At 43.0% G+C, this 25,707-nt stretch overlaps 1 protein-coding gene across 2 annotated transcripts in view; it reads left to right on the top strand.

The window, feature by feature from the left end:
• Window positions 1-21,564: 21,564 nt before the first annotated feature.
• Window positions 21,565-25,707, top strand: part of GATA2 (GATA binding protein 2) — a 28,971-nt gene continuing 24,828 nt past the window's right edge. Inside the window, exon 1 of one of the 2 annotated variants that reach the window (XM_073575056.1) lies at window positions 21,565-21,659. The gene's annotated coding sequence lies outside the window, so the exon portion shown is untranslated. Of the gene's footprint in view, window positions 21,660-24,863; window positions 24,991-25,707 lie in introns of those variants that run through there. The other variant, XM_073575055.1, reaches the window with a different exon arrangement.

Raw genomic sequence — 25,707 nt, 5'->3', positions numbered from 1 at the left:
AAGTGACTTGTTTAAGCCCGAGCCCCCGCTACTGTAACACAGGCCTGGAACACACTGGCGGCTTTATCATAGATGCAGAACATGAGCGGCCGCGGTCTGGAGACGGATGGAGAAACGTGAGGAAGTGCGAGATCACGCAGGAGATGATGGATTGATGGCTCCCACCGAGGTGGGTCGTGTAAATCCCACCACCAAACGCTGTGATTGGGGAGAATCATCTTTAACCCCTTAACTATTGACCACAGAGTAATGATGAGCTCTGAGGAGCTGCGAAACGGGCCGTCCAGGAATCCGGAGTATGGGAAAAATGTGTGGTTATGTCACAAAGACACTAGTTATCCTTCAGATATATATGGGAGGGGCTTCAGTTGGAAGTGGGAGGGGCAGAAGCTGGATATGGGAGGGGCAGCAACTGAATGTGGGAGGGGCTTCATCTGGATGTGGGAGGGGCGGCAGCTGAATGAGGGAGAAGTGCAGCTGTATGTGGGAGGAGCAACAGCTGTATGTGGGAGGGACAATAGCTGTAAGTGGGAGGGACTGCTTCCGTATGTGGGATTGGCAATAGCTGTATGTGGGAGAAGTGACAGCTGGATGTGGGAGGAGCAGCAACTGAATGTGGGAGGGGCTTCAGCTGAATGTGGGTGAAGTGACAGCTGTATGTGGGAGGAGCAACAGCTGCATGTGGGAGGGGCTGCTTCCTTATGTGGGATGGACAATAGCTGTATGTGGGAGGAGTCACAGCTGGATGTGGGAGGAGCAACAGCTGGATGTGGGAAGGGTCTGCAGCTGTATGTGGGAGAGGCGGCATCTGTATGTGGGAGGAGCAACAGCTAAATGAGGAATTGGCGGCAGCTGGATGTGGGAGGGGCTGCAGCTGAATTTCTGAGGAGCTACAGCTGATTGTGGGAGGGGCTACAGCTGAATGTGGCAGGGGCTACAGCTGTATGTGGGAGGAGCTGCAGCAGGATGTGAGAGATGTCGGAAGCTGAATATGGGAAGGGTGGCAGCTGAATGTGGGAGGGATGGCAGCTTAATGTGGGAGGGATGGCAGCTGAATGTGGGAGGGGTGGCAGCTGAATGTGGGAGGGATGGCAGCTGAATGTGGCAGGGGTGGCAGCTGTATATAGAAAAGGTGGCAGCTGGATGTGGGAGGGGCAGCAGTTGTATGTAGGAGGGGTCAGAAGCTGAATATGGGAGGGGTAGCAGCTGGATGTGGGAGGGGCTACAGCTGTATATGGGAGAGGTGGCAGCTGCATATGGGAGGGGCTGCAGCGGGGGTAAGCCGGGTCCCGCAAGTATTACAATTCTACTTCCCAAATGTAGAGGAGCTATTAGTTGGCTATCAACATCTCTAATGTGACTATCCACCATGTTGGAGCTCCATGACGGAGTTAACCCTTGCACAGGACTCCACGCTCTCCATGCTCTGTGATATTACTGAGTATTTTCATTCCTTTAATTCTTCCGTAGGATCGGCCTTTTTGAGCGGCATTTCATCCATTGCAGCTGAGCTAATTTGATGAAAGGAGAAATCAGATTTTGGAGCCAGGTCAAATACGCCGAGTTCCTACCTACGAGCATCTCTCTGCCTCTAGCCGGCAGCCAAAACAAACACGTCACTGAGTAACATGACAAGACCTGGAGGGATTGGATTACTGAACGTGGGGGTTGGACGCCTCTCATAACGCTGCTATTCTATTATAACTTCCATCAAACTCTTCAGACGTGGAGGGGAATGTCTCAGCCATTCCACCAAGGGTAAAAATAGTCCCCCGATCCCGGCTGTGTACTGTAAGGAGGCTGCGAATAAAAATCAGGATCCGAATAAAAGTCACAGCCACAGAAAAACACATTAGAGACAAAACTAGAAAACTTAAAATATTCTCCCTTCTGGCTACATGATGTTCTAACAAGTGATAAAGTAGGTGCCGTGTATGAAGCAGGCTCAGGAGCTGAGACCGCTGCAGACAGGGCAGATGCTGGCTGTGCTACATAGCCAACATCTGCCCCTATCAGCAGCAAATGACCTCTGATTGCTGCTGTTTAACCCTTAAAAACCATTGTACATCTCTGACAAGAGAACTTAAGTGTCATTATCGGGCTCTGGTGTGCAAAGAAACTCTCACGGCGTGATCCCAGAGTGTTGATGATTTGTGATGGCAGCTGTGGACTTGCTGAAGGCCCCCATTGCTGCCAGTTTGGTATTCCTATGGATGCCAGTAACAGGCTGAGCTTCATAGAAGACCTTGATTACTCATACTTATTAGACAGATACAGTGCCCTGAAAAAGTACGTGATGCAACAAAAAGCAGCAAGTATTTGTGAAGTGTAAAGGAAATGATACCTGTTTTTCTAAATATTTTAAAACTATAAATCTGAAAATTGTGAGGTGCATTTGTCTTCAGCTGCCTGTAATCTCATATGCCTATATAAAATCCTGAGTGACCGATCGTCTCTAGAAGTCACATAATAATTATATTGCGTCCACCTGGGTGTAATTTCTTCTCAATATAACTACAGCTGTTCTGTGAAGGCCTCAGAGGTTTGAGAACATTAGGGAACAAACAGCATCATGAAAACCAAGGAGCCCAACAGACAGGTTAGGGATAAAGTAGTGGGGAAGAGGAAAGCAGGGATGGATGGAAAAAATAGCAGAAGCTCTGAACATCTCACAGAGATGTTCAATCCATCATCCAAAAATGGAAGGATTATGTTACAACTACAAACCTACCAAGACATGGCCATCCACCTTACCTGACATCCCAAGCAAGGAGAGCAATAATTAGAGACGCAGCCAAGAGGCCCATGGTCACTGGATCAGCTGCAGAGATCCATAGCTCAGGTGGGAGAATCTGTCCACAGGACAACTATTATTGTACTGCACAAATCTGGCCGTTATGGAAGAGTGGCAAGAGCATGCTATTTTTTAAAACAATAAGAAGTCATGTTTACAGTTTACAAAAAGCCAAGTAGGAGACACATTGAGCATACGGAAGAAGGTCAGATGAGACCAAATGAGAACTTTTTGGGCTAAATGCAAAACACTATGTGTGGGGTAGAAAAGTAATACCACACACCACCCTGATAACACCATCCCCACTGTCACACATGGTGGTGTCAGGATCATGTTGTGGGGAGGCTTTTCTTCAGCAGGGGCAGGAAAGCTGGTCAAAGTTGATTGAAAGATGAATAGAGCTAAATACTGTGCAATGCTGGAGGAAGACCTGTTAGAGGCTGCAGAAGACTTGAGACTGGGGCGTAGGTTCATCTTCCAGGAGGACAGCGATGCTAAACATCCTGTTAGAGCCCCAGGGGGCGACAGTGAGCTCTGGATATTCAGAACGATCATTTTAGTTGTCCCTCCGGTTTCTTTAGACTTTTCCTGTAGATCAGTAATTGTCATTATTTCTTGGCATATTTCCTCCACGTCTTCTCTGGTCCTCTGTGGTCAGTGCCGGCTGCTAGGACTCTCATCATCCTCATGTGGGCTGAGGTCCGCTGACCAAGTACAATGTCAGTGAGTCCCTTGTTCCGTACGCTGGGGTCCTGCGCTCTGGGTCAGCCCGGGTGAATGAGTCCAGGGGCCGGTGACCAGCGGGGCTCAGACTTGTTTCGCCTCTTTGTTCGGGGTGGTGACAGATGTAATGGTGCACACATTCCTCGGGTCACACTGTACTTTTAAGTCTGGACAATTGAGTTTTGCATTTACATGAACACTGGCCTCACACAATCCGCAAACGCAGCAGGAACCTCCTGGTATTCCAAGCACGAAGCGTGGCGTGCGGCAGTGACGATGGGATAAAAGCCTCGTCAGGAGACGGAGGAACGATCGCCACATCACTTCCCAGACAAATGTGCCTTATACACGGGGGCACAAACTTGTCATTCTATACAATGCCCCCAGTCAGACTACATTGCTCACAGCGATTATCTGAGAATTGAAAAAGAAAGCCCGAGCCGCGAATCCCCCACCACTCAGAGTGAGTCTGTAGTCTGTTACTATGGAGGAGCGCAGGTCTGCATAGGAGCTGCATACACAAAACGAGAGACTTTCAGCTGTAACAATTTGCAAATTTTCTATCTTTTCTGTTTAAATGGTCTCATGTGCAATGACTAACATCACAACGTGCGTCACTTACCCTATAATGATGGAATGCCCGAACATAAGAGGCCAACATGGCAGGTAGCAAATCAGCAATTATAGGACAGAGGATTTTCTCACAATGATGGTGCTGTGGGTTATACATAATCTAGAGATTCACAATGTAAAATTGTTCGAGTAAGGCTGAACTTCACGGACCTGTGTCGTTTCTTTTACCTCTGTAACGTTTTCAAACTTAAAAATCACTCTGAAGTGTCGGTCACTAGGTGTCTCCCTTCTGTGTAACTTGTGGTCCACGACCTCCTGTCAGGTGTAATGCACATGAAGCCTCAGAGACACCGAGACGGATTTCAGGAAGTGGGCGTGGGTCTATATCTTTCTACAGGAAGTGAGGGTGGGTCTATATCTTTCTACAGGAAGTGGGGGTGTGTCTTTGTCTTTCTACTGGAAGTGGGGGTGTGTCTTTGTCTTTCTACTGGAAGTGGGGGTGTGTCTTTGTCTTTCTACAGGAAGTGAGGGTGTGTCTTTGTCTTTCTACTGGAAGTGGGGGGGTGTCTTTGTCTTTCTACAGGAAGTGAGGGTGTGTCTTTGTCTTTCTACAGGAAGTGAAGGTGTGTCTTTGTCTTCCTACAGGAAGTGAGGGTGTGTCTTTGTCTCTACAGGAAGTGAGGGTGTGTCTTTGTCTTCCTACAGGAAGTGAGGGTGTGTCTTTTTCTCTACAGGAAGTGAGGGTGTGTCTTTGTCTTTCTACAGGAAGTGAGGGCACGCCTTTGTCTCTACAGGAAGTGAGGGTGTGTCTTTGTCTTTCTACAGGAAATGAGGGTGTGTCTTTGTCTATACAGGAAGTGAGGGTGTGTCTTTGTCTTTCTACAGGAAATGGGGGGGTGTCTTTGTCTCTACAGGGAGTGAGTGTGGGTCTTCGTAGTTCTACATAAAGTGAGAGGGTGTATTTGTCTTTCTACAGGAAATGAGGGTGTGTCTTCATAGTTCTACAGGAAGTGGGGGTGTCTTTGTCTCTACAGGAAGTGAGGGTGGGTCTTTGTGCCTACAGGAAGTGAGGGTGTGTCTTTGTCTCTACAGGAAGTGAGGGTGTGTCTTTGTCTCTACAGGAAGTGAGGGTGTGTCTTTGTCTCTACAGGAAGTGAGGGTGTGTCTTTTTCTTTCTCCAGGAAGTGAGTGTGTATTTTTCTTTCTACAGGAAGTGAGGGTGTGTCTTTGTCTCTACAGTAAGTGAGGGTGTGTCATTGTAGTTCTACAGGAAGTGAGGGTGTGCCTTTTTCTTTCTACAGGAAGTGAGTGTGTATCTTTTTCTTTCTATAGGAAGTGAGGGTGTGTCTTTGTGTCTACAGGAAGCGAGGGTGTGTCTTTGTCTCTACAGGAAGTGAGGGTGTGTCTTTTTTCTTTCCACAGGAAGTGAGGGTGTGTCTTTTTTCTTTCTACAGGAAGTGAGGGTGTGTCTTTTTCTTTCTACAGGAAGTGAGGGTGTGTCTTTGTTTTTCTACAGGAAGTGAGGGTGTGTCTTTGTCTTTCTACAGGAAGTGAGGGTATGTCTTTTTCTTTCTACAGGGAGTGAGGGTGTGTTTTTTCTTTCTACAGGAAGTGAGGGTGTGTCTTTGTCTCTACAAGAAGTGAGTGTGTGTATTTTTCTTTCTACAGGAAGTGAGGGTGTGTCTTTGTCTCTACAGGAAGTGAGGGTGTGTCTTTTTTCTTTCTACAGGAAGTGAGCGTGTGTCTTTGTTTTTCTACAGGAAGTGAGGGTGTGTCTTTGTCTCTACAGGAAGTGATGGTGTGTCTTTTTCTTTCTACAGGAAGTGAGCGTGTGTCTTTGTTTTTCTACAGGAAGTGAGGGTGTGTCTTTGTTTTTCTACAGGAAGTGAGGGTGTGTCTTTGTTTTTCTACAGGAAGTGAGCGTGTGTCTTTGTTTTTCTACAGGAAGTGAGGGTGTGTCTTTGTTTTTCTACAGGAAGTGAGGGTGTGTCTTTTTCTACAGGAAGTGAGGGTGTGTCATCTTTCTACAGGAAGTGAGGGTGTGTCTTTTTCTTTCTACAGGAAGTGAGGGTGTGTCTTTTTCTTTCTACAGGAAGTGAGGGTGTGTCTTTTTCTTTCTACAGGAAGTGAGGGTGTGTCTTTTTCTTTCTACAGGAAGTGAGCGTGTCTCTTTTTCTTTCTACAGGAAGTGGGGGGGTGTCTTTGTCTCTACAGGAAGTGATGGTGTGTCTTTTTCTTTCTACAGGAAGTGAGCGTGTGTCTTTGTTTTTCTACAGGAAGTGAGGGTGTGTCTTTTTCTACAGGAAGTGAGGGTGTGTCATCTTTCTACAGGAAGTGAGGGTGTGTCTTTTTCTTTCTACAGGAAGTGAGGGTGTGTCTTTTTCTTTCTACAGGAAGTGAGGGTGTGTCTTTTTCTTTCTACAGGAAGTGAGGGTGTGTCTTTTTCTTTCTACAGGAAGTGAGGGTGTGTCTCTGTCTTTCTGATCCTGTTCTCCTGTTTGATGAACTACATACATTGAGGCAATCTTTAAACTATGGCATTGGACAACATCAGGAGCAATGCATGATAGGACCATGCATGCTGGGAAGTGAGGTAAAGGAAGTTCTTGGACCTATAGTGCTGGCAGAATGTTGTTGATGATGATGAACCACACACTGAGAAACATTGGGTGGCAAGTTACAAGGCCGGAAGGAGAGTCAGGGCCGTTCTTGGACACATTATACTGTCCTGAGCCCCAGAAGCAGCTTTTCTTATGGTGGTGGATGAGAGCAACGAGATGATCATTTACTGTAATTTTGGGTGAAATGACTGCTGCGTGTTAAGATGTACGGGGGCAATTAAATTAAATAATATGTGGATAGGAAGTTGGGCATAACCTTTCGGCAGTGGTGCTTGCTCCTAATGTCAGAGTGACCCCATGACACGGATGAGATACCAGTGATGTACAGGATCCAAGGGTCCGGGCTGCAGCCTTGCTTAGACTTTTCTATCCATGAGCACAATGGAAAATATAAAACCTGCTAAAATAAAAGTGATTTTTTTTCTTTCCAAACAGGAAGGTGGAGATGAAAGATCAATGTCAAGGACACAACTGACACAAAAAAAAAAAAGTCATTGGGACAAGTGACATCATGGGACCTGAACAGACAAATAATCGACGAGGAGGATGGGTCCCAGCAATGCGTCATGGGGCACATATGACAGAGGTACCATTCGGCTGCCAGGGGGATAGGAGAGAGAAGCCAACCCTGGTGTAAAAGGACTCCCATATCTGGAGTAACTACGTTATTAGCAAAGAAGAAAATGGGGTCATGTGTCATTAAGAGGGCGAAGCGGACACCAAGTCCTGCACCACGATGGAGGGTTCATTTGATCTTTAGCCCCCATCTCGTCTTTGTCCTACATACATGTACTTTGTATAATTTGAATAAAAAGACATTTTCTGGATTGTTACTGACTGTACTGAATATAATGTACAGAATAAATGATGTTCAGGAGTTTGTCGCTTCCCTTCATCCACTGCTTTACTCAGCAGAGATCAACAGAGAGGACAGGATAAATCCCCTCCTTGTTGATATGAGATCTGTGCTCCAACCTGAGGTATAATGAGAGTCACATACTGGTGGACTAGTCAGACCCTGCTCATCAGACAGACCCGTAGAGAATGTGCAGCCTGCAATCAGATGGCTTACCTATTCAGTGTCGGACTGGGGTGCCAAGGGCCCACCTGCAACATTGACTTGGGGGGGCACTTTTCACCTGTATACAAATATTACACTACCCTCATTCACAAATTTACCTATATCTCTATATAATAATAAGCTAGGTAGTTGGGTAAATGAGTGATGAGATGCTGCTTTTTTTCTGTACAGAGTAAATCGTGTGAATTATGCCAAGTATTATCCATATAGTTGGGTTGGGGGCCCAGATCTGCACAGAGGCCCACCGGGGGATTCCTCTGTTACCCTGTGGGCCAGTCCGAGCCTGTACCTATTGTAAAAGTGTAAGCTCTTTAATTACTGTGCTTTTGGGGCTCCCCAGGTCTTCTGGAAATCCTAGTTGGGAAACACACAATGTGCTATTTGGTGCAAAAATAAAAAATCATTCCCCCCCAGATTGGAAGATACAAGTGCGCCATACGGAGAGACATAACATATCGGTATTAGATCGCTCCTTATTACTCTGCCGGAGATTATTTATTTAGAACTTTTGTAACTTTGTAGCATGTTTTCTTATTCCTAGATATCAGGATTGGCTGGAATCGGTGGTTTGTGCGCTGCTTCTATTTGATTAGTAATGTCGGGATCTTATCAGACGGGAACTGCCTGAGAATATAAACTGAGCAGCAGATAGACGGCCGCCCTCAAATATGGAGCACAAGCTAAAAAGGCGAATAAAATTGGAATAAAATAGTCCTGACTCTCTTTTATATATCGAAATTGTGTGTTTATATCTAGGACATTTCCCCCATAATAAGAAAAGGAAAATAGAATGAACAGAAAAGAAACAAAGTATAAAAAGTAGCAATATGGAAACACTCTTTCCTTCACTAATCCTCTAGTGTGACGTGTCTGATGTCAATGGTTCTTACCAGAGTTATTCCCATGATTACGACCCTCTCAGGACTTATTAATGTATTAAAGCGAGCCTTTACGGATGTTTTCTTTATCAGACTAGTGGTACGGCTGCTCAGCAATAGAAATTATGATTATTTTTTAGTAATAGGATGCTAAGAAAATGAGCTTTGGACCAAATACAAATGATCCTGGAGGTGCGATTATATGTTTTGGGTGCACTGACACGCCCCAATGCACTTCCAGGCTATTTTCCATGTGTGAGCTCACTGGCACATCCTATGTCTACAAATCAGGCATCATTTTAATTGTTTTTCTACAACCTTTAGGGTATGTGCACACGTTGCGGATTCTGCTGCAGAATTCTCCGTGCGGATTTGTCTAAATTCGCAGGTAAATCCGCAGGTTATTTGCGGATTTTCTGCGGATTAGCCTGCGGTTTTCCCCTGCGGTTTGACACCTGTCATGGAGCAGGTGCCAAACCGCTGCAGAATCCGCACAAAGAAGTGACATGCTGCGGATTTAAAACCGCCGCAAATCCGCATGAAAAATTCCGCCCCATGCGCACTGCGTTTTTCAGTTTACATTGCTTTTAATGGTACTGTACACCGGATCCGCAGGGCCAATTCCACTGCGAATCCGCAGCAGAATCCGCAGGGTGTGCACACACCCTAAGGGTGTTGCAGCCCCTCTATGAGGCAGAGGCAAGACAATAGATTATTTTGTTGTCCGTCTTTTTGCATCATTGTCATGCAATAGTCTATTATTGGTCACTGATGGGATTTTTTTTTTCTCCAATGATATGATCCTATTATTGATTGTTTCAGAAGCCAAACCAGCCGGTCACAAAAGGATCTTTTCAGTTTTTTGTCCAAAAAACCCTTTGTCACCATGTATCTCCTTTAGCAAAGCTAAATTATAAAAAATATCATAACTTCTTTTTTTCCTTCACACCAGATGTTGGTGGAATTGTAACTGGACGAAATTAACATTTGCCATAATAATCTAATCTAATAATATAGAATAATGCAAAAAACAATGTGTATAAAGTGACACATTAATAATAACAAAAAATAGATGTAATTAATTAAATATACTTGTAATTCCAGATGTCAGCAAAGCACAAAGGATTGGAATAATAAAGATTATTATTATTATTATTATTATTATATATTCTACAAATCATGTCATAAAATTATTATTATTATTATTATTATTATTAATATTATTATTAGTTTGTGTTTATATATTATACAAATCATGTCTTGATGATTATTATTATTATTATTATTATTATTATTAGTTTGCGTTTATATAATATACAAATAATGTCTTGATGATTATTATTATTATTATTAGTTTATATATTCTACAAATCATATCTGTGATTTTTTTTTTATTCTAAAGCCAAGAATATAATAGAATTTGGCAACACTAAACATAAAAGGAAAAATAATTGATTGATTGTTTTTCTAAGAATAATTGATTTATTGGATAATTGAACTGATGCAGTGCTGCTGCAGCCTGCTCTCTGCCCAGCAGGTGGCGCTGTCCGCCTGCCTATAGAGGCTCCTGCAGATCTTCAGCCTCTGATGGACAGATAATGGGCTCCAACTATTAAAAAGGCAAAGGAGGAAAAAAAAAAAGGAAAAAAAACAATTGTGTCTTTCCTCAGTTATTAATCATAATTTATTGCTTAACATTTTCAGAGTACAAGCCGCAGAAAGCCTCACCCTTCAGTGAATATTGAAAGGCCAAAAGGGAAAAAAAAAATCCAGTGTACACAGATTCTAAATATTTCAGGTTGTGTGACTTTGTGTTTGACCTTATGAGAAGATGAACTAATCCTGCAATATAATAGACTTTTATAGAGATATGGAAAATGGCTGCGCGTTATCTGCTTTCCCCATAGCAACCATCAGCGGCGGCCGGGCCCGGATACATGGGAGGTTATTAAATGCGCTGCTGCGGATTGGAAAAATACAGCTTTGTGTCATTGTGAGTCACTCAGGGTCTTTAATACGTAATATTTGGGTTATTAAAAAAACAACATGTTCACTTCTCTTTTACAGAAAACTGGGAATTTGAACCGTAAAATGAGAAAAAGGAAAAAAAAAAAGGCAAAATGTGGAAAACATCCGCGGCCGGGAAATATCCAGGGGTTTATAATGTATATTCTATGTATCGCAACTATGTAAAATGTAAATGTTAGAATGTGACGTTCATGCGCAACTCGTCCGTCCCGCGCCACAAACCGGCGCCGAGATTATTAATGCAGATGAGACATTAAAATGGGCGAGAACAGGTGAAAGCACAGAACGGGTCACAAGCAGATCTGGGATCACATACATGTATGATCAGCTCAACTGAGCATACGTATATTCGCCATTGAAGGAAGGGCAATGCATGTTCAGGGCTTATCCTTCCTGAGAACAAAGGATGAGGCAGGTGGAATATCAACATCGCCAATCCTATTTTACCAAAATGAATGCACCAGCATGGTGGCTCAGTGATCAGCAATGTACTGTGGCTCAGTGGTTAGCATTGCAGCGCTGGGGTCCTGGGTTCAAATCCCACCAAGGACAACATCTGCAAGGAGTTTGTATGTTCTCCCTGTGTTTCTGTGGGTTTCCTCCCACATTCCAAAGACATACTGATAGGGAATCCAGATTGTGAGCCCCATCGGGGACAGTGATGATATTATCTTTAAAATGCTGTGGGATTAACCACAATATATAAGTGAGTAAATAAATATCACACTGCGCACCGGTCGTGCCAAAATAGCCATGTTGTACTGACAATAGTCCAATGTGCATGGCCACCATAAGGCCATAAGGGCACATGTAGGGCGTTACACAAGGCCCTTTTGGTGCCCTAATAAGGAGACATGGACACAGGGACGTAACTACAATAGGTGCAGGCAAAGCGATCACACCCGGGCCCTGGAGCCTAGGGGTCCAGAAAGACCCATGTTATTAAACACTTGCCATAATTGGGGTTCCTATTGGAGCCCATGAGTGGAGAGTAAGGGTGCGTGCGGATCTGCAGCAGTTTTAGGTGCAGTGTACAGTACCATTATATCCTATGAAACATCAAAAAACGCAGTGCCCACGGTGCGGAATTTTCCGTGCAGATTTGCTGCGGTTTAAAAACCGCAGCATGTCACTTCTTTGTGCGGATTCCGCAGCGGTTTGGCACCTGTTCCATGACAGGTGTCAAATCGCAGGGGAAAACCACAGAAAATCTGCAGATAAACAGCAGGTCAAAGACCTGCAGATTTAGTCAAATCCTCAGAAAATTCCGCAGGTGAATCCGCAGCGTGTGCACACAGCCTGACGTGGCTGATGTGTCAGTGTAAGGAGACTTTATAGGCCACGATCTGGTTTGTATTTTATCCTAAGTCATAGTGTAAGGGCCCCGTCACACATAGCGACTCACCAGCGATCCCGACAACGATATCAACGTGTCAGGATCGCTGCTGAGTCGCTACATGATCGCTGGTGAGCTGTCAGACAGGCAATTTCACCGGCGATCAGCACAGCGCCGTGCGGCACTTAGAAACCCGATGTTTACCTTGGATACCAGCGTCCAGCTCGATGATCTCTGCTCTCCCGCCTGCCACACGCAGCGGCGCGTGCTGGCCAGCGGGAGACCAATGATCCAAAATAAGTCCAGGGGGGCCGGTCGCTGGTCAGTGTCACACACAGCGATCTCACTGGTGACTCAGCCGGAGGCTTAAGGCTCATTTTTTACTTTAACAATTGCTACTCCCAATAGGTGGCGCTGTAACTCAAGTCCTCTCTGAAGAGGCAATTTGCGAAAAAATGGGTAATTTTGTATTCCTTCCATATTGTTGCCCACTTGTCAGATTGTTTTTTTTACAATCAAATACCATTTTCTACGTTAATCATTGCCATAGATCCATAAAAATGGATGTCGTATGGGTTGGGTCAGCTTCCATTTGAGCTTAATGGGCGAATCTGACCCGAAAAAGGAATGAGAGCAGTGTATACATATTAATGGGGCTGATCCACCCCAGTGATTTGCATTGGTCATAAAATACACAGGTCTGAACGCGCCCTAAGAGACATAGGAAACAAAATAAAAAATGACCATAGCGTGTGGCTTAGCGTGTGGCTTAGCGTGTGGCATAGCGCGCGGCGTTGTCTCCTCTGCTCCCCGTGACCCCATGCTCCTCACTGCCCATAGACCCCAGTCTAGATGGGATTTATAGACTTTATTGGACCCGTTTCCGCGCCCGGTTCCTATAGTGAAATCCCATATAGACATTTTCCCTCTCACTACATATAACATTTCGGAGCCTCGCGTGCCCAGAGAGCGATAATAAAGCACCGGCGCCGACAACCCAACATCCCCAGATTCATCAAGGAAAATAAGACGTATATTTTGGTTTCTTTCCTCGGATAAATCAGACGTCGTTCCTTTTTAATTTTGTACCCGGCAGAATGTAATAAATCATCTGTGAGATATGCTATGGCCGCGGCCACCAGTCAAGATCTGGTATCTGCACCATTTTTTAAGATCTCCACTAATGGGCCTGAGATCTATACTTCCCAGAATAAAAAAAAAAATTCAATTGTCAGATACTTGGGGTCTTTTTATAAGTTCTTCTCCTTTAATTCTATGGAAATTAAGATGTGTGATTTTTTTTTCTGTCGCGCCGTCGTCTCGTTGGTAATTAAATCACAACATCACAGTCTGGAGAAATTCTGGAGAAAGTCCAAGATGGAGAATCCAAAGTAAGAATCGGTAACAGCGCCCCCCTGAGATTCCGAAGGCAGAAAGAGGCACTGCGCCTGAACACGCGGCATCAATGTAAAAAATCCCGACAGCCCTCTAAGCATCGGGTGGAAACAACAGCACCGGACAAATGTGCAGGGGGCCTATAACTATTTTGTATGGCGCCCCCTACTGGAGGGAGTTTGCAGCTTTGTTTTTGTCACAAGTGAGAGTTCTCCAGCGACCCGTGTTGTGGCCAAAGTGGCTACGGAGCCCTGTGCTAAAACTGTCGCACGGGCGCTAACCCAGGCCGGCGTCTGTTGAAAAACAAGTGTGTAAAGAATCAAAACCAAAGAAAAGACAATGTGTGCATCTAAGGAAGAATAGCAAGTGCATGAAATAATTAACATAGGGCATTTAGGAAACACTGTTTTGATAAAAAAAAATAATGTGTAAAGAATGTGAGATGTTTTGAAAAATAATGGAAATTTGGTATTAGGCTGTGTGCACACGCTGCGGATTCACCTGCGGTTTTACCTGCGGATTGGCCTGCGGTTTTCCCCTTCGTTTTGACACCTGGACAATGGAACAGGAGGCAAACGGCAGCGGAATCCGCAGAAAGAATTGACATGTCGATTCTTTCTGCGGATTTAAAACCGCAGCTTTTCCGCAGTGAAAAAACCGAAGTGTGTGCACAGCGGAATGTAAATCCCATAGACGGTACTGTACACTGTCTGCAGAACTGCTGCGGATCCGCAGAGGCCAAATCCGCAGCGTGCACATAGCCTTACAGTACAATGTTATTATATGGGGGGGGGGGGGAACGCTGTGCACATGCTGCGGAAAAATCCACGTGGAAACATAGCATTTATTTTCCGCAGTATGTCAATTCTTTGTGCGGATTCCGCAGCGGTTTACACCTATTCCATTATAGGAAATCGCACAAAATCCGCAGGAAATCTACATAAAAGACGCACAGATTTTGACCTGCAGATTCTGCCAAGAGATGCCGATTCCGCACAGCAATCCACAACGTGTGCAAATAACCTTAGTCTATAAGGGTGTGTTCACACGCTGCGGATTTTGCTGCTGTGTACAGTACCATTATTCCCTATGGGAATCAAAAACCGCAGTGCAGACGGTGCGGATTTTTCCGCGCGGTTTTCCTGCGGTTTCTGAACCGCACAAAGAATTGACATGTCAATTCTTTCTGCAGATTCCGCTGCGGTTTGCCATCTCCTCCATTGAGGAGATGGAAAACCGCAGGGCAAAACCGCAGCGCAATCCGCAGGTAAAACCGCAGGTGTTTTGACCTGCGGTTTCACCTGCGGATTTTACAAAATCTGTGCGGATGAATCCGCACCTAATCCGCACACAGCCTAATAATGTTGGTGCCAAAAACTGCAAAAAAGTTAGATGATAGAAAGATAGATAATAGATAGATAGATAATAGATAGACAGATAATAGATAATAATAGATAGATAGATAGATAATAGATAGAGAGATAGATAGATAGATAATAGATAGATAGATAGATAGATACATAGATACATAGATAGATAGATAAATAGACTAATATATGTATTTGTGTCTGTGTCTGTGATTCTCTCTATGGGACATTAGTTGCTCTGGACCCTCTGACACGTTCCCATCTTGGGCATCTTATCTGGTAACACAAGGTTCCCTTTGCTGCAATTAATACTGATGATCCGTCAATTAGCTGCACCTCAGCCATCAGGCAGGTACAGGCAGGGTACAGGCAGCAGGTTATGTCCTCTGGGTGAGTATTGATGTTCATGGACTTAAATCCACAGAAACAGACAACCCTTCTTTCTCTCCCTAATGCCTCCTTCCTTTTTTGCCAAAAAATAATGTCACCTCTTCCTCATCTTCACTCAATCATCAAATGGATAGGGAGTGTTAAATAATATAAATAATATAATCACTGTTACAGCCCTGTGTATAGTTATCAAAGGGATTAATATGAATTTACTACATAACCAAAACAATTATCTGACACTTTATTATTATTATTATTATTATTATTATTATTATTATTATTAATATCACTGCCAACTCTAAAAAGCAAATACACCTCCCAAAATGAGGTATGTATTCAGCTATAATAATAAAAATACATATTACACATACAATGTAACCGATTCCAAGTGCAATGTATCCAAATATTGTAATCTATAAGCCTTAATGTTTTGTATTCAAGGATCACAATTACAATGTACATATGTATAAACAAATAGTAAAGATAGATAGATAGATAGATAGATAGATAGATAGATAGATAGATAGATAGATTTGGAATTAGACTATATTAGCCTGAGAGCAGATTACAGCTTCAATAATTTCCCGCCCTGGAACCTTTAGAATTGTGATATGTTGATACATGTTTAGTGCAGCTGCTAGATAGATAGATATCTATATTGTTATGTACAGCCCTGTTCACATGTAAAGCGCCATGGAATAAATGGCGCTATTATACTTATTATTAATAATAATATAGAACAATGTTACAATGTTTCTAATTCTGACTCCAGATTCCAGGGCCAGTGATTAATGAATGAAGCTGTAATCTGCTCTCAGGCTAATGTGGGAAATGAGATGTTGCTGCTTTCTGTCATTATGAATCCAATATTCTGCGCCTCCTTCATATTCCGATGTAGTTTATTTATTCTGTATCATTCGGTGCAGTTATAATATACAGGAACACTTAACCAACACAATGTACTAGGGTGTGTGTCCTTTATTTTTTTGAGCAGTATATATTAGAGGCATAAAGCCCCTGAGCCCTGCCTGCGCCTGCTGCCTACTCCTGCTGCCTGCTCCTGCTGCCTGCTCCTGCTGCCTGCTCCTGCTGCCTGCTCCCTGCTGCTTGCTCCTGCTGCCTGCTCCTGCTTCCTGCTGCCTGCTCCTGCTGCCTGCTCCCTGCTGCCTGCTCCTGCTGCCTGCTCTAGCTTCCTGCTGCCTGCTCTTGCTGCCTGCTCCTGCTGCCTGCTTCTTCTCCTGCTGCCTGCTTCTTCTCCTGCTGCCTGTTCCTTCTGCCTGCTCCTGCTGCTTCTGCTCCAGCTTCCTGCTGCCTGCTTCTGCTCCAGTTGTCTGCTCCTGCTGCCTGCTGCTGCCTGCTTCTGCTCCTGCTTCCTGCTGCCTGCGGTCTGCTGTCTGCTCCTGCTCCCTGCTCTTGCTGCCTTTCCCCAGCTTCCTACTCCTTGCTGCTGCCTGCTCCTGCTCCTGCTGCCTACTCCTGCTGCCTGCTTCTGATCCTGCTTCCTGCTGCCTGCTCCTGCTGCCTACTCCTGCTGCCTGCTTTTGCTCCTGCTTCCTGCTGCCTACTCCTGCTGCCTGCTTCTGATCTTGCTTCCTGCTGCCTACTCCTGCTGCCTGCTTCTGATCTTGCTTCCTGCTGCCTACTGCCTGCTGCCTGCGGTCTGCTGTCTGCTCCTGCTCCCTGCTGCTGCCTGCTCCTGCTCCTGCTGCCTGCCTAGGAGGAGAAGAGGAAGAGGAGGAAAATCCATAGATGTTGTCTATATGGCCATCAAACGGCGAGATCTGCTCGGGTAAATGATGCATGTGATGCTGGGGACGTGCTGTTTGTTGTGCGGCTTTTGAAAGGCGCAGATTATCTGCTCGGTGGAGATAAGGAGCGCCATTTATTTCTGCAGCACTTTGGAGCCAATTTTCAACCCCGCTCAACTCTATTCTCCAGCAGCCTCCAGGAGCCCAGAGATAACGATTAGTCAATTTATTATCTTCCCCAGGAACAAAGATTAGCTAGCAGAGATGAAAAATTACCCCTGGATCCCAATAATATGAGCAGGGGGGCTGCTGGAGACCCTCAGTTGCCCCCTCCTCCCCTGACTTAGGTGAAGGCACAGGGGGCAGAGCTGTCAGCTCCTCCTGGAAATGAAGAATCCAGGAGACAATGTGACATCCTGACATCTTCACTGCCATAATAAACAGGAGGACATCATCACCCGACAATTCCATTCACCTGATCCTCTGTGTCCTCTCCATTTCCTACTGAAGATCATTTATAGGGGAAAAAATTGGCTTTTTATATTATTCCTTTTCCCTAAATAGAAGCCAGAAAGAAATTCTGCTGGAGCTGATCACCCAGGAGATTAATTTCCTTGTTTAGGAGGTGATTAATTATTTTCAGCCCAATGATGATTTAAAGGAATCTTTCACATTGCAATTATTAAAAGAAGAGGCAGCAGTGATCTCAGGAGGTGGAGGGGGTGAAAAGAATCACTAAAGATTGTAAAAAAAAAAATATGTAAACATTGTGTTATTAATTTATTATTTATTTATTATCTTTCTTAATTTTTTTCATTGTTAGTTGGGCATTTATTTTAATATTTTATTTACTGGTAATAACCATTGATTTAAATAATAGTTTATTTAAAAAAAATAGCTTATTCAAACATCAGATTTTTTTTATTATCAGTATCTCATCAGTATTTTTATACCCAAGCCATGAGTTCCTCCAAAACACAGAACTGGTGTCAATCTGTCAATTATAGTTTTTCTGTGTAAGGTCAGTATTTGGTCAGTATTTTATATCAGTATTTGTAAGCTAAAACCAGTAGTGGGTGATAAATACAGAAGTGGTGACTGTTTCTATTATACTTTTCCTTCTGATTGTTCCACTCCTAATTTTGGCTTATAAATACTGATGTAAAATACTGACCGAATACTGACCTTTCAGATAAAAAAAAAAACTAGACCTGAGAGATTGACACTTGTTCTCTGTTTTGGAGAGACTCCTGGTTTTTTTTTTTACATAAAAAAAAAATACTGATGGAATACTGATAAAAAAAATACTGGTGCGTGAATAAAACCTTCTAAATAGATTCAATATTGAGGAAGGAAGTGTCATAATATTGATTACACACGATCAGTATTCGGTCAGTATTTTACATCAGTATTTGTAAGCCAAAATCAGGAGTGGGTGATAAATACAGAAGTGGTGACGGGTTTCTATTATATTTTTCCTCTGATTGTTCCACTCCTGGTTTTGGCTTACAAATACTGATGTAAAATACTGACCAAATACTGATGAAATACTGATAAAACAAATACTGATGTGTGAATAAACCCAGATTCTGCTTTGGAGGAGGAAAGGTCATAATATTGTTCTGCAATCTATTACCCCCTAGTATCAGCCATTTGTAGTTCTCTGGCACATTCACTACTTTATGGCACATCTCTCCTTTGCATCCATAGATGCAATTATTCACAGGTCAGTATTTGATCAGTTTTTGATCAGTATTTGATCAGTATTTTATGCCAAAACCAGGAGTGGAATTTACAGAGAAAAACCATAATTGAGAGATTGACACTGGCTCTGTGTTTTGTCTTGGTTTCTGTATACAAATACTGATGAAATACTGATGTGTGAATAAAGCCTTTTAGGGCTAAGTTCTCCTGGGGAGTGTTTCATTTCATGTTGCAGAGATTCTGAGCAATTTCTGAATTGGTTAAAACTGGTATTGCCATCTCCAATATCCTATCCCAATATGTAGTAGGTGTAATAATAATATTAGCAAATACCATCAATTAGAAATGTAGTATAGTTCTTCTGATGAGCTATGTTGGTTACCCCCATGTGCAGGTATTGCAGTAGCTTAGATATCCATGGTTATGACCACTAGAAACTAGCGAATTGTCACTATATGACTGATCACAACCATGGATACCTAAGCTACTGAAATGCTTTGCAAATGGGGTAAGCGACATAGCTTATCAGAAGAACTATACTACATTTCTAATTGGAGATATTTGCTAATATTATTATGATTATTATTACACCTACTGCATATTGGGATAGGATCTTTGATACAGCAATAGCCCTTTAAATAAAATATGCAATTACCAAAAACTCATTGTGGGAATGTAGTGTAATGCTACGTTTTTTACGCTGCATTTTTTTTTAATTTTTTTAATTTAAGTAACCTTTTTCTATTTAAAGCCCTCACAAAAAAACCTCAACTGTGGGAGCGTAACCTTTAAGCCTCGTTCACACCTCATTATTTGGTCAGTATTTTTATCAGTGTTTGTATGCCAAAAACCTGGGGTGGAACATAGGGAAAAACTATCATTGAAAGCTGGGCACCTGCTCTGCGTTTTTGGAGACAGACGCTCGTACAAATACCGATGTGTGAACAGGGCCTTATAAAGCGTTCGGTGCTCGGCTCCTTTATTTGTAAATATCTTGTATATTGGAACCTACCTGAACTATGAGGCTGCACCATACAAGTGTAGGCCCAGTGTCCATCTCCTTGTACAGATCTGATAATGGAGGGGAGTAATTAGGCTTCTTCTTCTGGATCTGTGCTGTGTGATACAGATAAGACTTTATCTGCACAATATCAAGAGCTCTTTCCCTGAACCCTATCACAAAGCCAGGCAGAAATGCCAGGAGAATAGGCCTCATTCTGCTCCTCTAACATCCTCACCCTCATTATTATGATAATTTTTTTCCTATTAAAGTTTTTTTTTTCTTTTTTTTTTTTTTCTTTTTTTCTGCAGGCCTTTTGCCTTTGAATTGATTCTTCTAGAGCTGTATGTTTTCTATGTGAAGAGAGAACAAGATAGCATTTTGGCAATTTTTAATTGTGTGAGTCTCATATTTTAATAATGGTGTTTTCAGGCTGCAGAATCCCCATTTGCATGTCTATCTGGCTGATGGGACCCGAGCCTTGTTACCTGCTATCAGGGCTGAATGCTCGGGCCTCTGATACACAAGCACAACCTGCCCTTTTATATATTAGTTATGGCTGGCTTCCTTAATAGGACTTAAACATTCGGAGGCTTCTTTCTTCTAAACAATGTCTCTGCTGATAGCTGCTGGATCTTCATCCGCCTGATTTTATTTGCTGTGTGTTCAGCAATTTGAAGGCAAATAAAAAAAAAGCAAAAAAAAAAATAAAATAAAATAAATAAATAAAAAATGGAGAATGGGAAGAAGCAGATAAAAGAGGGGGCGAGGGATGAAATGCAGCGATCAGCTCTGAAATACTGGCACTCTCATCAGTGAGGCCAGGGAACAATGCTGTGTGGATGTGTCCTCTGTGTGCTGCCACTTATGGGATGGGGGGGTCTGTACAGAGAAAGATGGGGAGGAAAGGGAGCAACAGGCGAAAGGTGCAAAGGGCTTAGTGTGCTTCCCAAACACTGCACATCATCGACTCTTTGTAAAGAGTAATAATAAAAATAGAAAGAATCAGGTAGATGATAGATAGAATGATAGATAGATAGATACAGATATAATAGATAATAGATAAATAGATAATAGATAGATAATAGATAGATGATAGATAGATAAATAGATAGATAGATAGATAGATAGATAGAGATATAATAGATAGATAGAGATAGATAGATAGATAGATAGATAGATAATAAATAGAAAATAGATAATAAATAGATTATAATAGATAGATGATAGATACTAGATAGATAGATAGATAGATAGATAGATAGATAGATAGATAGATAGATAGATAATAAATAGATCATATATATTTATATACATACAAACATATACTGTTATGGAACATATAAAGAATATTTACAAAACAGATATGAATAGATAAACTAGATGGATATAAAGAGAGAGATTGGAAAGAGCAAATAATCAATTATTGGAATATCATGACTTAGCTACAAATGTAGTACAAATATTTAAATATTTACACAGATAGATAATTAGATAGATAGATAGATAGAAAGATAATAGATAGGAGGATAGATAGAAAGATAGATCCTTGTGGTAATTGTATTAAACAAATAACAATAGACACATTTCGTTGTTAGAGGTCTACTGATGTCCCCCTATTACAGAGCAGCCTTTGCTGGCTGGGATCTGTAGTCCCCCAGCCCATGTAAAGCCACAGGTTGCACTGTAGCAGAGTCCTTGCGCCTGCTCTGCGCCTTTTCTGCGCCTGCCCGGGCTCTGCCTCTCTCGGATGCCACAATCACAATCCACAGCAGAATATCAGAGTCAGGTCTCGTAGTCAGTGACAGCAGCCAGGAACAATGGGAGCACGAGGCAGACAATGCGATCAGCGTGTAGAGAGATTGTAACAATGCAAATGAGGGCCAGGGGCAGAGCGCCTGATGATGCCCATAAATAGTGTGCTGCCTGGTGCCAGCCCCAGAGCTGGGGGATGAGAGAGGAGCTGCCAGAGGCGCAGGAGCCCGACCCTGCCGGTGCCGCAGGGGATGTGAGGAGAGCAGGTAAGAGCTCACTGACTACACAGGATCCTGCTGTGCCCGGAGCTCACTGACTACACAGGATCTGCTGCACTCCATGTGTACACAGCACCCTGAGAGGTGGAGCTGGGGCAGGAGGTGTCACAGTGATGGGCTCAGGATCTAATATCTATGAGGACACATTCCATGTGATTACAGAGGTTTGCACAATTCTACACACAATGCAATGTATCTAGATGACACAGGGCTGATGCCTCCGCTGTGTGATACATTGGGCTGTAGGCGCTGTACACACTGGTGCTGCGGCTTCTCCTCGGGAACAGATTGTGGTGATCTGAGTGAGTGAATGATGGCAGTGACTGTCCCCAGCATCACCAGAGAAGGTCTATTGCTGAAGCTTCTAGGTATTCTTTCCTCTATCGTTCTCTTCTTCACCCTCCTCCATAATATGGATCTATGGAGACTCCTAGAAATCCACAAAGTCACAGATCACATCCGGAAGGTTCTGTGGAGAAACTCTATGAAGGCTGCAAGGCAAATAACGCTGGGCATCCGACAAATGTGATCGACGTCACTCAGTTATTGGCAAATCATTAGTAAAATGTCTAGTGTCTGTATATCTACCAATTATCTATCTATCTATCATCTATTATCTATGTATCTATCTATCTATCTATCATCTATTATCTATGTATCTATATATCTATCATCTATTATCTATGTATCTATCTATCTATCTATCATCTATTATCTATGTATCTATTTATCTATCTATCATCTATTATCTATGTATCTATCTATCTATCATCTATTATCTATGTATCTATGTATCTATCTATCATCTATTATCTATGTATCTATCTATCTATCTATCATCTATTATCTATGTATCTATCTATCTATCTATCATCTATTATCTATGTATCTATCTATCTATCTATCATCTATTATCTATGTATCTATCATCTATTATCTATGTATCTATCTATCTATCATCTATTATCTATCTATCTATCATCTATTATCTATCTATTATCTATCTATCTATCATCAATTATCTATCATCTATTATCTATCTATTATCTATTATCTAGTTATTATATTATGTATATTTTTCATTTTATTTATTTTTACCATATTATATTTTAATGAAAATTATTTAATCTTTGCTTTCGTTTTTTTTTTAAAGAACTTTAGTAAAAATGTAAGAATTTAAATGGAAACATCTGCAGCAAATTAAATACTTAAACCATTAAATATTTAAACCATTTATGATACAGATTGATAATATAGAGAGACATACAGATAAATATGAAATAGTTATGAGATGGATGGATAATAGATAGATAGATAATAGATGGATAGATTGATAGATGGGTAGATAGATATAGATGTATGGATAGCTGTGATCGCAGCCTGTGCGGATTGCCGCTGCAGTGTGCATAGCGCCCGATGTCGCAGCCTCCGGCACCTGCTCCCCTGCGGTTCCTCTGCGGCTCCTCTGCGGCTCTCCTGCGGCTCCTCTGCGGCTCCTCTGCGGCTCTCCTGCGGCTCTCCTGCGGCTCCTCTGCGGCTCTCCTGCGGCTCCTCTGCGGCTCTCCTGCGGCTCCTCTGCGGCTCTCCTGCGGCTCTCCTGCGGCTCCTCTGCGGCTCACTCTCGTGCAGGAGATTTTCAGCTTCGGTGCAGGCCATGACCCCCATAGTGTGCGGGACCCCCAGCCCCGGCATTACTGATCACGGGCCCTGGAGACGGAGCCTTCACAGATGAAGCGGAGGAACAAAAGGATTTTCCGGGCGGATTGCGCTGCGCAGTGTCGGGATAGCGCCGGGTGTGACTGCGGCGCAGGGAGAATAATGGCGCTATCTCTACATCTCCATCCGGATAATCATCATCATATCTACAGGAGCAGAGAGACGGAGGAGGCGCGGACATCACTGGGGGCCACAATACGGAGGACACACGGATCGGGGCTGAGGGGTCAGGTGTGAGGACGGACACAGGGGAGATCAGCTGGAAACTGGGATTAACAGCCAGCCTGGAGAAACAGATCTATCTATCATCTATATCTATTATCTATCTATCTATATCTATGTATATCTATTATCTACATTATCTATATCTATTATCTATCTATATCTATCTATTATTTATCTATTATCTAGCTCTATTATCTACGTTTCTATCTATTTATGTATCTATCTATATCTATCGATCTATTATTTATCTATTATCTACATTTCTATCTATCTATCTATCTATCTATCTATCTATTATCTATCTATCTATCTATCTATCTATTATCTATCTATCTATCTATTATCTATCTATCTATCTATTATCTAGCCACTTAGCCTCACATCTTTCTTATCATCTCTCTGTGTATTATATTTATCACATATCTCCTTACTTATTTAATCCTAAATGTATATAATGGAAGAAATATTCATCTTTTATTTGCATGTATTTATCTCCTATCTATTTATCTAGATGTTTTACCTTCCTCACATCAATCTTTCATGTTTACTAATATAGAATCCATCTACACAGATAATATCTGCTCCTACATTGTATCTGTTCTCCTTGCTTTTATATTAATCAGATATCCACCAATATATATTCATCTCTCCTTATCCATTCACTCTCTATAGATCGTGTCTGATCTATCTGTTATTGTGTTTATCTCATATCTACCCCTCTGTCTACCTATTTATCTACTATTATCTATCTATCTATCTATCTATCTATCTATCTATCTATCTATCTAGAAAAAGATGAGCAGACAGCAGCACCTGAACAATGACAATAGTTGGGTGGAAGGTTACACAGATACAGACCAGGCCTTATATTATATAGCACACCATCATTTCAGTACCAAAAAAGCCCATTGTGCTGCGTCTTTCATTTTTCTTTCTATTTATTATCATCTATCTATCTATCTATCTATCTATCTATCTATCTATCTATCTATCTATCTATCCAGTATATATAAAGTGTATGTGCAGGATGGATACATATTTGCTTCCACACTATCAGCAGTTATATGGGGCACCAAGATGAGTTCATGATCCCTTTCTCCACAGTGTTCCCCCCATTTGCAGTGAGTGTGTGCTGAGTGTGCCCTGCAGTGAGTGTGTGCTGAGTGTGCCCTGCAGTGAGTGTGTGCCCTGCAGTGAGTGTGTGCCCTGCAGTGAGTGTGTGCTGAGTGTACCCTGCAGTGACGTCAGTGCTACGTCCTGTGCCGCCTGTACCTGTGTAGAGGGAGCTGCTCCTCTCCTGCACTCAGCAGCTATTGTGCGGGTATGGAGGCTCCTTCCTACTAACCCAACAGACCCTCGCAGCAGGTTTTCCAGGCAGGTAAGACCCTCTGCCCCCATACAACCCATCACCATCTGCTGGTGCTTGTTGTGCAGCTCCTGGTGCTGCTGGAGGGTGTGATGATGATGATGGGGGTGATGATGATGGCGGTGATGATGATGGCGGTGATGATGATGGGGGTGATGATGATGGGGGTGATGATGATGGGGGTGGTGATGATGATGGAGGTGATGATGATGGCGGTGATGATGATGATGGGGGTAATGATGATGATGGGGGTGATGATGATGATGGGGGTGATGATGATGGGGGTGATTATGATGATGGGGGTGATGATGATGGGGGTGGTGATGATGATGGGTGTGATGATGATGATGGGGGTGATGATGATGATGGGGGTGATGATGATGGGGTGATGATGATGATGGGGGTGATGATGATGGGGGTGATTATGATGATGGGGGTGATGATGGGGGCGGTGATGATGATGATGGGGGTGATGATGATGATGGGGGTGATGATGATGGCGGTGATGATGATGATGGCGGTGATGATGATGGCGGTGATGATGATGGGGGTGATGATGATGGGGGTGATGATGATGGCGGTGATGATGATGGCGGTGATGATGATGGGGGTGATGATGATGGCGGTGATGATGATGGGGGTGATGATGATGGCGGTGATGATGATGGGGGTGATGATGATGGGGGTGATGATGATGATGGGGGTGATGATGATGGCGGTGATGATGAT

The sequence above is a fragment of the Dendrobates tinctorius genome, unplaced genomic scaffold, assembly GCF_039654945.1.
Source record: "Dendrobates tinctorius isolate UK_male_01 unplaced genomic scaffold, ASM3965494v1 ptg000041l, whole genome shotgun sequence".
In the NCBI taxonomy this organism is placed as follows: Eukaryota; Metazoa; Chordata; class Amphibia; order Anura; family Dendrobatidae; genus Dendrobates; species Dendrobates tinctorius.
This window is presented reverse-complemented; position numbering and strand designations above follow the sequence as displayed.